General features: G+C 39.5%; 1 pseudogene; it reads left to right on the top strand.

Annotated features, from left to right (window-relative positions):
* Window positions 1–11337: 11337 nt before the first annotated feature.
* On the top strand, window positions 11338–12709 carry LOC148154000 (uncharacterized; annotated as a pseudogene).
* Window positions 12710–13418: the final 709 nt, after the last annotated feature.

Here is a 13418-nt window from a genome sequence, read left to right as displayed (position 1 = left end):
TGTCACTCCTCCTCACTGAAAAGCCCAGTGTGTGTGTGTGTGTGAGTGTGTGAGTCCAAACATCCGCAAAGCAAGGAGTGGAGTTTCACTGGATCTGGACTGAAGTCTGGTTAGCACAGACAAGAAGAAAACTATTGTGGCTGTTTCTAGATTTCATTTTAATGGTTTTATTTTATTATTTCATTAGCATACCATGCTCTACTTAACGTGGAAAAGTCGGAGAAACAACTTTCCGTTACAGGAGAACTGTTTATCCGCTGTCATGCTAGGTAGCATTAGCATGCCACGCTCCATGATGTCGTGATTAATCATGATTAGTGCTAGAGTGATTAATCTGATGAAATTTTGTGATCGATTGACAGCACTAGTTTAAAGACATAAGAAGGAGAGAAAAGTATTGTTGTTGGCTTATTCTCCTGACAGTAGTTAGCGGTGCAACAAATGGTGAATCTAACTGTGTGATTAAATTCTCGTTCTATTGTTGAGCTTCTTGTTGATTGCAGACAACATGCTACGACATGTTAGCATTGGAGGAAGCCTCCACCACTTTTAAATCACTTGTGTGGCCACGTTTGGGGCACTTGGAAGAGAAAAGAAAACTGTGATGGAGTTGTGGTTTGTATAGATGCATGATCAGAGACATTTGTTCTTTTATTCAAGGCTGAAAGAACAAGAACAAAGTTGTTCCTGGACAGGACATTTCATACAGTGCTTCATAAGAACTCAAAGAACTCTTCAACATGCGTTCCTTCAAACGCTAATGTAACACTGGAACCCTCCCAAACCAAGTTTTCAAGAGCAGGATGATGTTACTTTGTTCTTGCAGCCATGTGAGAGAGAACAAATTTCTCTGTTTTTGGCAAAGTACGTTAGACGTTTGTGGACCAGAAATTAAAGGTTTGCACTGGAAAAGGATATCAGACATTTATGCTCAAGTTGAGATCTGATTGGTGTCTCTCCTCTCCACAAAATGTTTAGATGAAACGTTGAATTCAGGTTACTTAAAACACACTTGGAGATTTGTGAAACCTTCATTCTATTGCTAGCTGTGTTTCCAGTGACCAATATTTGCGCAATTTAACATAAAAAAAAAAAAAAATCATAATAGAAACAAGTCAATTTCTGAAAAACATGTTTTTCGATAAACGTTTCCGTGCTAGGACATGACGAATTTTTTAAAACTAATTTTAACACAGCCAAATAAAAAAATTGGCTATGTTAAGATTACTTTGTTTCACAAAACTGCAACGGAAACACTTTTTCCACATCATGCGAGTCCCGTGATCAACAACCGGATGTTTCCACTGGTGCAAACTACAAAGAAGACGACAGGAAGTACAAGTAGTCGGAGGATAATGCCCGGGCATGTTTTTTTTTTAATTAACAAAGGCAAAAGAAAAGTGATTTCTTTTGCGTTTCCTAATTGATGGAAATATCGTAGTTGCAAAATTGTAGGTGTTTTTTTTTTTTTTTTGACATTAGCGAAATATTGGCAAGTTTACGTACACTCATAATGGGATCGCAGCTAATGAAAACATCATATCAAACGCTTTGTTAGCTTTTTGGAAACCATAACCACCGTAATCTACATGAATTGGAGGGTTTTTTTATTTTATTTTATTTTATTTTATTTTTTTATCAAGTTCCAGAAACCTTTACTTGTGAAAACAAACTAACAAAAAAAATCTTAATTTCCCTCAAAATACTGTTAAAATGTAATCAATAAAGCAAACAGTCCGTATTTTATCTGCTGTTGAGATGGATGCATCCATAACAGTGTGTGATTAACAGAGAAAAGTTGACTCTGACACTACGGAGCAATTTACCAGAAAAAAAAAAAAACATTTGCCAAAAGGGCGTAACCGGGCATGTACGCTGTAATCAAAATGTCCTCCCCTGTGTATCTGTGCTTGTCAGTGCTGGAAAATCAGATGTGAAACACCTGTGTGATCACATGGCAGCAATCATCTACAGGGATTATCTCATGTTTGCACTTCAGATTAAAGTAACCGTGGGCTCCACCACGGGGCTGAACACATCCATCGCTGTGAAGTAACGGAACATTGTTGGGACTTTTATCTGACATAAGGTTCAGTGTAGCCACAAGTGCTCACTCAAAAGTAAATTTGACTTAAAGTCATAAAAGTCTTAAGCCACAGAAGTTTTACGTCAGGGTTAATACTATTATTTTTATGTTCTCTCTCCCACGGGAAGAGAGCAGAAAACTGCAAGGAAGGCGTTTTTATGGTACGTAGGCAAACAATATCCACAGACTGAGACTCCTAGTTTTCATTCTTTGGAAGAAGCTGCTCGTTGCTTCGTCACTCAGCATCAAACCTGTTTGGAAATGTTCATTTCTGCTGCGTTTATCAGTATAACGAGGACAACAAAGGCTCGTTTCGCATTCTGGGACTAAGTTGACTCACAATCGTCAGGTATTCAGTGACTAACGAAACATAAATAGACATTTTAAAAAGAAATAGTTTGATATATGATGTCTGGCCTCCAACCTTTTAATGCTGACCAAAGCTTGGACGAAGAGCAAACCCAGCTCTATGTGGCAGAAATTTTAACTTGGGTATAAAAAAAAACTTATCAATAGACACATTCAGTCATTACAAAGTATATTTGTACAATTTTATGTGAAGGAAACCAGAATAATTGATTCAAGGAAACATAAACAGTTTTCCAACATTTCAGTTTTAATTGCTCCACAATTGGCTGTAATTTTAAGAGGTTTTCCTTTAAAAAAAAAAAAAATCAACACTCAGTCATTAAAAACAGCATTTTTAATACAAAAATCCAAACCGACTACTTCTAAAAATTAAACTTACATCCCTGCATTGTCCCCATTCTAATCTGCTAAAAGTCAGAGCAGGTCCGGATCCGGATCTGGATCCGGTCTCCGGCATTTGTAGGCGGCCGCTCTGCAGGGCAGATGTTGCTCATTCTGAGGCAAACACTCTCAGGAATCAGATGGACCATTTCAAACCCCTCAGTCTTTGTCCCTGTCACTCACACATGAGACAGGGAGACCATGGTGGTCTGCGGGCTATTTGCATATGTATACGTTCTCTCTGACGAGGTCTTCGCTCACTGTCACTGAAGACGCAGAGGAGAAACTGTTGAATGACTCATCAGGGAGATAAAGCAGGCTCGAGTTTTGTGTCAAAAGAGTCTTAGTTCCACTGGCAGGTTAATTAACTTATTCCAAGACATTTTCCCCATTTTACATGAAATAATGTGCCAGTGGAACTAGTACTTTTTATTAGCAAATTATCGACTTAAAACAAGCTCCTATATCTTGCTGAAAAGTTACTTGTAAGCTAGTTTTGTCTTATTTCAAATGGATTAAGATATTTGCCCTAAAAAGTAGACCAAAAAGACTTTGATAAGATTTTGTGCTCTTGCAGACAGGAAGCTGCATCAGTCGGTCATTCACTTTCATTGCCACCAAAGATTTAAAAAGTGTCTTCATCGGGATCTTATAAACTCGATCGGATGACACTTTAATCCAGGGGCGTCTAACTCATTATCAAAACTCTGAATGTTCTTAAAGGGCAGGTTGAGCCAAAATGTATTGGTAAAACCATTGTTAAATGACCAATGAATATCTGCTTCTTTCAGCATTCAATACGTTTGTCTTAAAATTAAACAATATTGAACATCTTTACACACTGGTCAGTCCATCTAGGATTTTACGATTGTTTTTGTGGTTCAAAATCAAAACCTCAGATTTTGTGGCGCTAATTCAGAAATATTTGTAAGGCTTTTTTTTTTTTTTTTTACAATTCTTGTGCTAATGTTAAATGTAACATTTTATTAATCGCCATACCGACCACGGACTATAACTTCAAGTAAGTCACTTAGACCCAATGGTTTTGGCCAATTTCGAGAAACATTTGCAGTAAAAATCAGATAAAATACGGGGATCTGTTGATTTTGTGCGAATTCTGCATATTCATGAAAAATTGGAGGGACCTATTGATGTAGTTTGGAGTCTAGAGGGCCACATAAAAAGCTTTGGTGGGCCAGATATCTTTCCTTGAGTTTGTTACTTTGTTAAACGTAAATAAAAAAAAATAAAAAAAAAAAACATTGCAGGTCCAAACAAAAAACTGATATGAAATCCATTTCAATTCAAATCAGTCCAAGTTCGGGTAAAGGTCAACAAAACAAATGATGGAGAAAACAAAAACCAAATAGAGAAAACAACAAGAAGAATTAAAACAAAACACCTTCATGACCTCAAATTCCATTAATATTTCAGATAATGTATCAAACACTAACCTTTCATTTGACATGCTTGTTCAGCTGTCTGAATATTTATTTACTTGCCACTAGAAGGAAGAAGCAGAAGTTCGAACTTAAAAGCAAATCTGCAGAAAATCTGATTCTCTTCATGTTTTCAAATCACTCAGATCTTTTTTGTTGTTGTTGTTGTTGTTTTTGTGAAGAAACCCCCCCCCCCCCAAAAAAAAAAAAAACAACGGTATTGTATAAACATCCCTCCCCCAGTCAGCACTTAAAAAGAACAAGTCCATTCCCCATTCATGTCAGCAGCCTGCGGAGGGAGAAGACGTCATCGGGCGCCAAACAGCGTGCCCCTGTGCGGTCAGGTGCCGCGCGCTCGGCCTCTCTTCCGTTAAGCGGATAAAAAGGTGGCATCTGTCTTTATTGTGCGAGCAAATCCCCTCCGCCATTGACCGCCGACACTTCACATGTTGATGCGGTGGAGGACGTATAGACGGAGGACGCCGCTTTGTTCTCCCCCGGGGGGGGAGACGTTATGCAAATCAAACAAACCGTTTGTGATTTCCATCTTCGCGGACAAATAATTATGACACATGAGCCGAGCCGCCGGAGAGAGAAAAGTGGATTGTTCTTCTTTTTCTCCTCCAAGCTGCCAGAAAGTTTCGGAGGGGGGAATGAGGGGGGTAAATAAAGATAATACGGTAGTAGTTCCTCAAGCTTACTGCGTTAGTTCATTTTTTGGGGGGTGGGGGGCGATTTGGAGAAGGTCCAGAATTACAAGACTCATGCAAATGTTTAGAGTGGCTGCCAAGGCTTTTAACAAGAGAAACAGAAGAAGCAGCGAGGACAGGGCTCCGGGTTTATCTGAACTAATCAACACCAAAGGTCAAATGATGTACTCTATTCAAAGAGCAGGCGAAACCGCGGGTGATTTGCATTAGCTCTGTTGTGCGTCTTTCATTTGGTCGAGCAGCAACGACGGGAAGAAAACAAAAACCCATGTGATTACATCTACTTTACAGAGTCCATGTTGAATACGTGATTAGACTTCATCAAACTGTGTGATTCAGCCATTCAAAATACAAAGCTGTTTCCACATTTATCCATTCTGCCTTCTTTTAGGAAAAAACACATCAGTACCCGTCCGCTGGAAGGCGTAACGAACGGAGCCAAGAACAACTCCTGACAGGCTCTGACCTCACCGAACCGGTGGCGGATGATTTTCCTTTACAGAACATGTTGAATCACAGTCAAGCTTTATGTAAGATGGAGGAATTGCCCTCCATATTTATCCGTCCGCGTCATTTTAATCCCATCACCAGGATTATCTAACTTTCTTGTATGCTGGCCTGGGTTGGGTCAGTCCCAAAAGCACTTTCTAATAAAAAACAAAACAATGTTTAATCCGTTTATTCTGTCATTGGCTGAAGTATCTGTATTACTTACTGTAAAGATTAATCTCATAAAATTGCAGAATATGACAAAAGAAATTGAATACACTGTAAAAAAAAAGGGTAAAGAGGAATATTGTGTAATTCCTTAGATCTGTGGAAGTGAACTATTCCCCAACTTGTACTGCCTGTTTTCTGAATTTGAAGAAAAGTGGTGCACTTTATCACATCTACAAAGTATGGATGAAGTGCATAAAACCAACAGCTTACCATAAATACTTTACATTCTTATTGGATGTCCTGGTTTGTTTGTTTTTTCTTCTATACCTAATGGCCGCCTGACCAGCTGGAAATGAAAGTTCAACGCTCCACACACTGTCTATGAATAAGTGATCAAATATTCATTAGCTGAACTATTTAAAAAGTAGGTCATCAAAATCACGTCAGGTCAGGTGGAGCCACTCCAAACACGCCAATATAAGTGACTCTTCATTGGTGCAAACAGAGCTTCTGCATGGGATAGCAAGAGATTAATTAATGTCGTCACAGCTGCGACATTTATAGCAGTTGTGGTAACTCTAAAGCACTGAAGCATTTATTGTGAAGCTGACTGACCATTGTTATGCCTTTGAGGTGAGAGAGAGAGGCAGTTACACACTCAAGTTGGTGAGTGGGTGTGAAGTGGGGGGCGGAACTCACTGGTTCTGCTATTCCGGCTTATGTAAACACATGTATTTCGAGGAGTGGCTGAGGCGTGAAAGGCCCATGGGATTTACGTTACCTGTCATACAGTGGAAAAGTGCCATGAAGTGTATTTAACCTTTTACAACAAAATTTACAAGAAAAGAGACTGTATTGGCCGTGTGACCAAAGTATCACCCCTACGGAGACCAATGAATAAATCATGAAGTCAAGTAAAGTTTGTTGGTACAGCACATTACAGCAACAAGGCAGTTCAAAGTGCTTCACACCATAAAAACATAATAATCAACCGATTGTGAATCAAGCCATAAACCTTACATTTGGTCAAATACCGTCATCCAAATCATAAAGCAGAAACACATCAAATATATCAATCAGTGTTCCAGTGATTATGAACCAAAGGCAGCTCTGGACAGCTGGGTTTTTGGAACTGGTTTAAAGGAACTCTGTTTCTGCAGTTTTCTGGAAGTTTGTTCCATATTTGTGAATGCGTGTTTCACAAAGACTTTAGAAGATCTTCAGTTTTCTTGCGTTCAACTGGATGTTGCTGCTGTGTTTTCTCGCCGAGCAGATTGCATTTTTACTGGCAGGATGTAGCATCGTTATGTCATCAGACTAAATATAATGTTTTGGCTTCGTAACTTATGGATGTCTCAAGTTGACAGCATGATTGTTTTTGATGATTTCTCTTCTTGAAAATATTTTGTTTTAGTTTTGATCAGTTGTTACTATTTTTATTACCTTTACCAACTAAAAAAAAGAGAAATAAGAAACCCAAAACTTGGGAATTGCTTTTTAGGAAAACAAAGTCCAGTAGTTCCAGTTGTCCCATGACGCCTCAAGGGGCCCCAAAGTTTTTTTTTTTAAATTTGACCCCACCGAGAACAGAAAAACTACATAAACACACACAAGTCTCTCACGTCTCTCATGTTTACAGCCCCTGGCCGGTTACCGTGTAAGGCCTCCGCCCCTCCTTTCCCTCCCACTTTTATGAGATAGAATTTCAATCGTCTCTCCTTTTCCGAGCTCGTAAATGGTGTAATGAATTTCACTAGGTTTGGCTATGTGGGGCTCAAACCGCCTTGATGACCGCAGCACTGTTCATAAAGATCACAGGGAATCCTCACACACACACACACACGCACGCACGCACGCACGCACGCACACACACACACACAGACTCTGAGCTCACTTCTGTTCAGCACATGCTTGCTTTGACTGGTGACTCCTAAGTTTGGTGTGAATTTCCAGGCCATTAATTTAAAGGAACATCACTTCTAAAGGAAACTGCCTGACATTTGTGGTTCCTCTTTCAAACACTCTCTATTAAAACCTCCATTAACCCTGCTGGCACTGCGTAAATCACAGATTAAAACACCACGGAGACGCATGACAATAACTTGGTGTCCTGACTTTTATTTTTAACTAATTTCTGCGGTTTGTCCACAACAACATGTTAGCAGAAGAAAATCTAATACAGGAACAAAGAGTTTGTCTCGGTGATCAAACCTTATATATCCAATTTATGATCATTTTGGGTTTTTTTTAGCTGTTTGAGATTTGGGATTCTGGCTGTTTATTAAAAGAAATCCCTCATTGGACGGTTGACAAACCAATACGTTAAAGTCAAAATCTCCTGACGTTTTTATTAATAACTGTGTGCAACACTAACAAACACTTTTGGACTTTTATTCTATTTTTTTGGCATTTGGTGTGAAAAATCTTTTATCCCTTTTCTGTACTTTTCAAAATAGCTTTTGCTCACACAAAACTGAGATTGGGCTCCAAATTTTGATGAGTACTGAAAGAATGTAAATAATAATAATAATAAAAAGCTCTTAATCCGGAGAGGTTAAACGGATGGTTGTTGAAACAGCAGCAGCTGTAAATTAAATAAAGATGCATTCATGTCTCTACTTCCATGGAAGTAAATTCGAAAACGATACAAATTGAGCAATATTCACATTTTCCATCTAAAGAAGTAGAAACCAGTGGTGAACAGAAATTGATCACATGATTTCTGCAGTTCGATTCTTTGAATCCTCATTGTGGGATTGTTTGTTTTTCTAACAGATTATCTACCCGTACAGACAATATTCATAATTAATCAGCAAAGAGAACTGTCAAGATGGGGGTAAATTTGCTCATTTGAATTTTCACCAAGTCTAAATTGGTTTTCATTGGTCTTTACATTAGATTATTTTATTGTACTCACTTATTTCCCATGTCTCTTCAGAAGTACCTGTCATTAGTGTTTGCATATTGATAATCTAAGATGTCGATTATGGTCTTTAATCATACATTTATTGTTGCATGTCGAGTTTCTGAGTCACGTTTTGTGCTCCGTTGCCTGCATTTTCATTTCAGCCTTTAATTGAAATGTTAGCCTGTTTCCCTTCTGGTGTGTAGATCCTTTTGTGTCTCTGGTTCAGCTCCCTCTGCGCTCATTGTGTGTTAATTAGTCTCGTTCCCTCACTTCCCTGCTCAGACTTTCCCTTGGCTGTTCAACATTTCCCTTATTATACTAAGCTGGTTTCCGTGTCACACCTCCTTTGTGCTTACCCGGTTTTCATTGCTCACTGGTGGTTTCTTCTGTTGGACTCTCCCAAGGTCCATGCCCTGTTATCCTAGTATAAGATATAAAAGTCTTCCTGGGTTCACTAGTAAATTTTGCTCACCAGACTCCTCTTGGTGCCTTGAATGGATGTGTCCACCTCAGCTACAAGTCATGAGACCCTGAAGAGAACATTTGGCAGCAAAGGGTTTAGCACTTCATTACAGTGCAGTCAGGGAGGACATGCTGTTCCAAATCACCTGGAAGCAAGTCAATGCAACACTTGTACACAACAGGGATGTTTGAAGGGGAAACATGAAGGTAAGCCTTTGCTTAAAACTGCCCAGAGAAATAAGAGAAACAATTAAAACAACATACAGTTTTCATTATTTTGCCCAAGTTTAAATTTATAGATTTTTGTTCTAACTTGTACAGAATTTAAATGATGTGCATAGGGTCGCTTTGAAGCTCTCAGCAAGGTTCTGGCATAATTCTGGCTTTACATTCTGACTGATAACTTTTTTTATCAGAATTGGTAGAGTTTCTTTGAACTGGTTGGTCACCAGGCTTATAAGCATATCTGATTCATTTTCATAATGTCAATTCTTGGGGCCATTATTGAAGCTAAATGTCAGTCCTCTTTGTCCGTCCTAAAACCAGATTGATAGATGTCCGATAATCACCCTGTTGGAAATTGAAAATTCAAAGTGAGCTTGAAGAATCTTTCATTACTCTGCCAACATTACCATTGGCATCTAAACACACCCGCAGATGCCATCGTTAATGTCTTTCAGAGTCGATATTGATATTCTTGGGTTTGATTTTAATCATTTGATCTCCAAACATTCTTCTTGTCACTCTATTCTAGATTGTCACCCTTTTAATACATGTTGGTATGAAACTGCCGACAGTTTGAGTAAAATCGTAGAAACTTTGACACAACTGGGTGTTCCAGCGGGACAATGACGCGAAACACACATAAAAGCTGGCTTGGGAATGGATAAATCATGGAAGATTGAACAGGGAGTATGCAAGCTGCAGTTTGGAGCCAAAGTTGACTCTTAGGACTTTCCACAGCAGCTCTTTGGTTTAAAACATAAGGACCAAAATACAGATGTAATTAAGGTGTTAGCAGTTTTTCCATTAAAAAAAAAATCAATTTTCTTTTTGCTAAAGGCTTGTTTTTCTTTATTTTAAAACCAAAGAATGTCTTGCAGTGACATGAACCGAGGACGGCTCCTTTGCCACGCCCAGGTCTGTGGTGTCTGTTTATGTCCCGTAACGCTACCAAGCGTTTTATAATTCAACATTTGAAAACAAGGCACAAGAGTTCTTTTTAAATTTAACATTAAAACCACAAAGAAAATGTCTCTTGTTCAAAGGCTAGTATGCTAGTGTGCTGTCTCCATCAGTTTTGTTTGGCTTTAGTTATATAGACTTAAAAATTCATTATATCGCTTTACTGCCATCTAGTGGACATTTTTTCAACAGTTTGAATTTTATCAGTTGGTCGGCTCAGGCTGGGCGGATGCTATTACTGGCTGCCATTCAAATAAATGTGTTCCTTGAACATTATTCATATGTAAGTTCGTGTTATTTGAATATTATGTAGTATTTTGTTTTTGAAGCTAATTATTTCAATGCGCCCCAGCTAACTTTGCAAGCTAAGCTACGTTAGCTACTGTATCTGTGTAAAGAAGCATTCATGGTGGTTTTAACAGAGGTCTGGTTGCCTTTAGTACATTAATTTAGTATGTATAATCGGTATTTCCGCTCATATTTTGTTAAAGTTTTGCGAAACTAAATGGACACGAATTGTGAATACGGCCAAGGGCTGGATTTTTGCCAGCTCATGGGCTAGCGGTCTTGCTTTCTAGAGCGGACACCAAAACCATTTACGAAGTTATTAAGCCATTGTTCCGCACCTTTCCACAAATTAAATTGAACAGAATTTTAAAGTAGTTTCTCCAAACAGAAATATAAATGTTGCCCTAAATAGGACTGGGGATTTATCGTATTGCCAAGGGCAGGAAGGATCTCCAGTATTGAATCTTCCAACAAATCTGAAGAAGACTGTGACTGAAGACAATATGTATGATATTCTCATGTAACATGTCCTAATAAGCAATACCTCAATGAAAAAAAAAAAAAAAAAAAAACACAAACAAAAGTCTACAGAAAAAATACATCAGAAACACGCCAACAATACATCCCCCTCCCCATCCAATACAGGGAGGCTGGTCAATGTGGTAGAGTTCTCAAACGTCACAACACATTGTATGATGTCATAACCAGAGTCATGCTTGTGATGTCATCAGCTCTGTATGTATGTAACAAACTTCTACCTTCTTGTCATTGCTTGCTACAACACTGAAGAGTTCAGAAGTACGCAACGCGCTTTCGAAGTCAAGGTTGATATTGTTTACAGATCAAGATATGTCATATCAAAGGCCACAGCAATCCAACATCGGGTTGAGATCCCAGTCGTGGGCACGGAGAGCTGGACAACATCAGCAAGACCGGATTGAGAACAGACCATATGCCAATAAGGTCCAGAGAGAGAACCAGAGACTTGGCTCTCTCTTGGAAGTGGAGAGAGCAAGATGGTTTGAGTTGAACCAAAAGGTAGTCACTCTGGAGAAAGAACTGGAAGAAACAAAATCTGAATTGCAGAAGCAAAAAAATCTCAAGGACATGTACATCAAGAAGGGCAAAGAGATGAAGAGAGAACTACTGGCAGTAGAGAAGTTTACCGATCCAGAGGCGCTCAGCCCTGCCATTATCGCTTCCCAGGTGCACAGCGATATAAAACGCAAGAGCAAAAGGCTGCTGCAGCAGGACTTAGAGCAACTGAAGGTTGCTCATATTGTCAAAGAGAAAGCATTTATGTCACAGATCCAGGCAGAAAAAAAGAAAAGCGACACCCTCCAACAAGAGCTGGACGAGATCAAGGCTCGCTATGAGGAGCTTCAGTCAAAATATGAAGCCGACATTCGTGAGGGGAAGCCGAAGGTCAACAGGAAGATGTTTTATGAAGAGAAACTCAAGCAGGACCAAAAGCTCTTTGAAAATCTGAGAGCAGAGAAGAACAATCTCCAAGAACAAATGTCCAAGGAGATCGCCTGCCTGCAGGAAACGGAGAGATGTCTGCAGAATCAGCTGGAGCAGATTAAGATTTCGTTCCAAGAACTAAGCTGGAGGTATGAAGAAGATGTTTCTGGACTGAGACAGAAAGCAGAAGGTTATCAGCTTGAGATGAATCATGAGAAAGAAGCGCATTTGGAAAGAATAAAGGAACTTGGAGCCGAGAAGGAAAATCTCCAAAAAGAGCTCACTGCCTTGAAACAAATGTACTCCACCAGCTCCGTTAATTATAAAAAGGAGGTGGAAAATCTGAAAACGGAGCTCCAAGAGAGAGAAGAAGTGGAACCTCCAAGAAGGAAAGTGGCAAGGCGACCGGAACCAAATGGGAAAAAACACACTGCCCCTGTAAACAACATCTCCGACCCGGCATCCATGGATCTCGACCAACTCTTGGAGGAAACCCTGTCAGAGGATATTGAGATACCTGATGCATCAGATAAGGAGGTAAACGACTTTGTAGAAGAAATGCTGAGAGAGTCAAGCATTCTTGATCCCAAACACTGGAAATGACAGACCTCTGTATGAAAACTCAGGTCAGAGAAAAGTGAAAGCCCAGATCCAAGAGGCCTTAAAACAAGTTTGGGAAAAGATACTGCACTCTCTAGGTCTCAAGAATCTGCAAAAATGGGTCAAATGCAAGAAGGCTACTAATACAAGCAGTTAGAACCCTTTCAAAATTCTCCAAATATATCTCAAATTATGGACAAAACAAAACAAAAAATACACAAATAAGCCACATGGCTTAGCCGCAGCCACACAGAAAAGACGTCTCATTTCTTAACTGGGCGCCTCTTTCTGTAGGTGGTTGAAGGTTCTCTCTGTGTTATTGTGGGTTTTCTCCGGGTGCTCCACATAAAAAAATCAATATAACCGTGGATACCTGCCTACCCACCTAGGTAGTTAGTTGGGTATCTTACCTGCCCATCTAACTACCTACCCATTCTCCTAATTACCCACTCCATGCTGAATTTGAGCTGCGACCATCATTCAGCCCAAATAAAATACATACACACACATACACATATGTGTGTGTGTGTGTGTGTGTGTGTGATTAGGGGTTGAACATTACATATTTTTTAAGGTCGACTACATCATGATAATAGTCGAATCGATGTCGACTAGTCGCGCTTAGGTCATAGTGACGTAAGAGCAAAATGCGTCACAACTACTTGGAGGCTTTATCAGCTATTTTCACGGCAAATTGACACCCTCTTCCCTTCTCCCGCTTTTACTAAGTCTATTATGCAGAAATAAAAGAGCAATAAACAGATCATTCTTCGTGAGCAGCGGAGAAAAGTTCGTTGCACAAAGTCGGGTCTGACTTTGCTGCTCCTCCGCCCGATGCGCAGCAGGACGCTCTGCTGACTCAGCAG

This window comes from Poecilia mexicana, unplaced genomic scaffold (assembly GCF_051168715.1).
Source record: "Poecilia mexicana isolate PSO_F unplaced genomic scaffold, ASM5116871v1 scaffold_18, whole genome shotgun sequence".
In the NCBI taxonomy this organism is placed as follows: Eukaryota; Metazoa; Chordata; class Actinopteri; order Cyprinodontiformes; family Poeciliidae; genus Poecilia; species Poecilia mexicana.
Note: the sequence above shows the minus strand (reverse complement) of the source record. Positions and strands in the feature narration are given on the sequence as shown.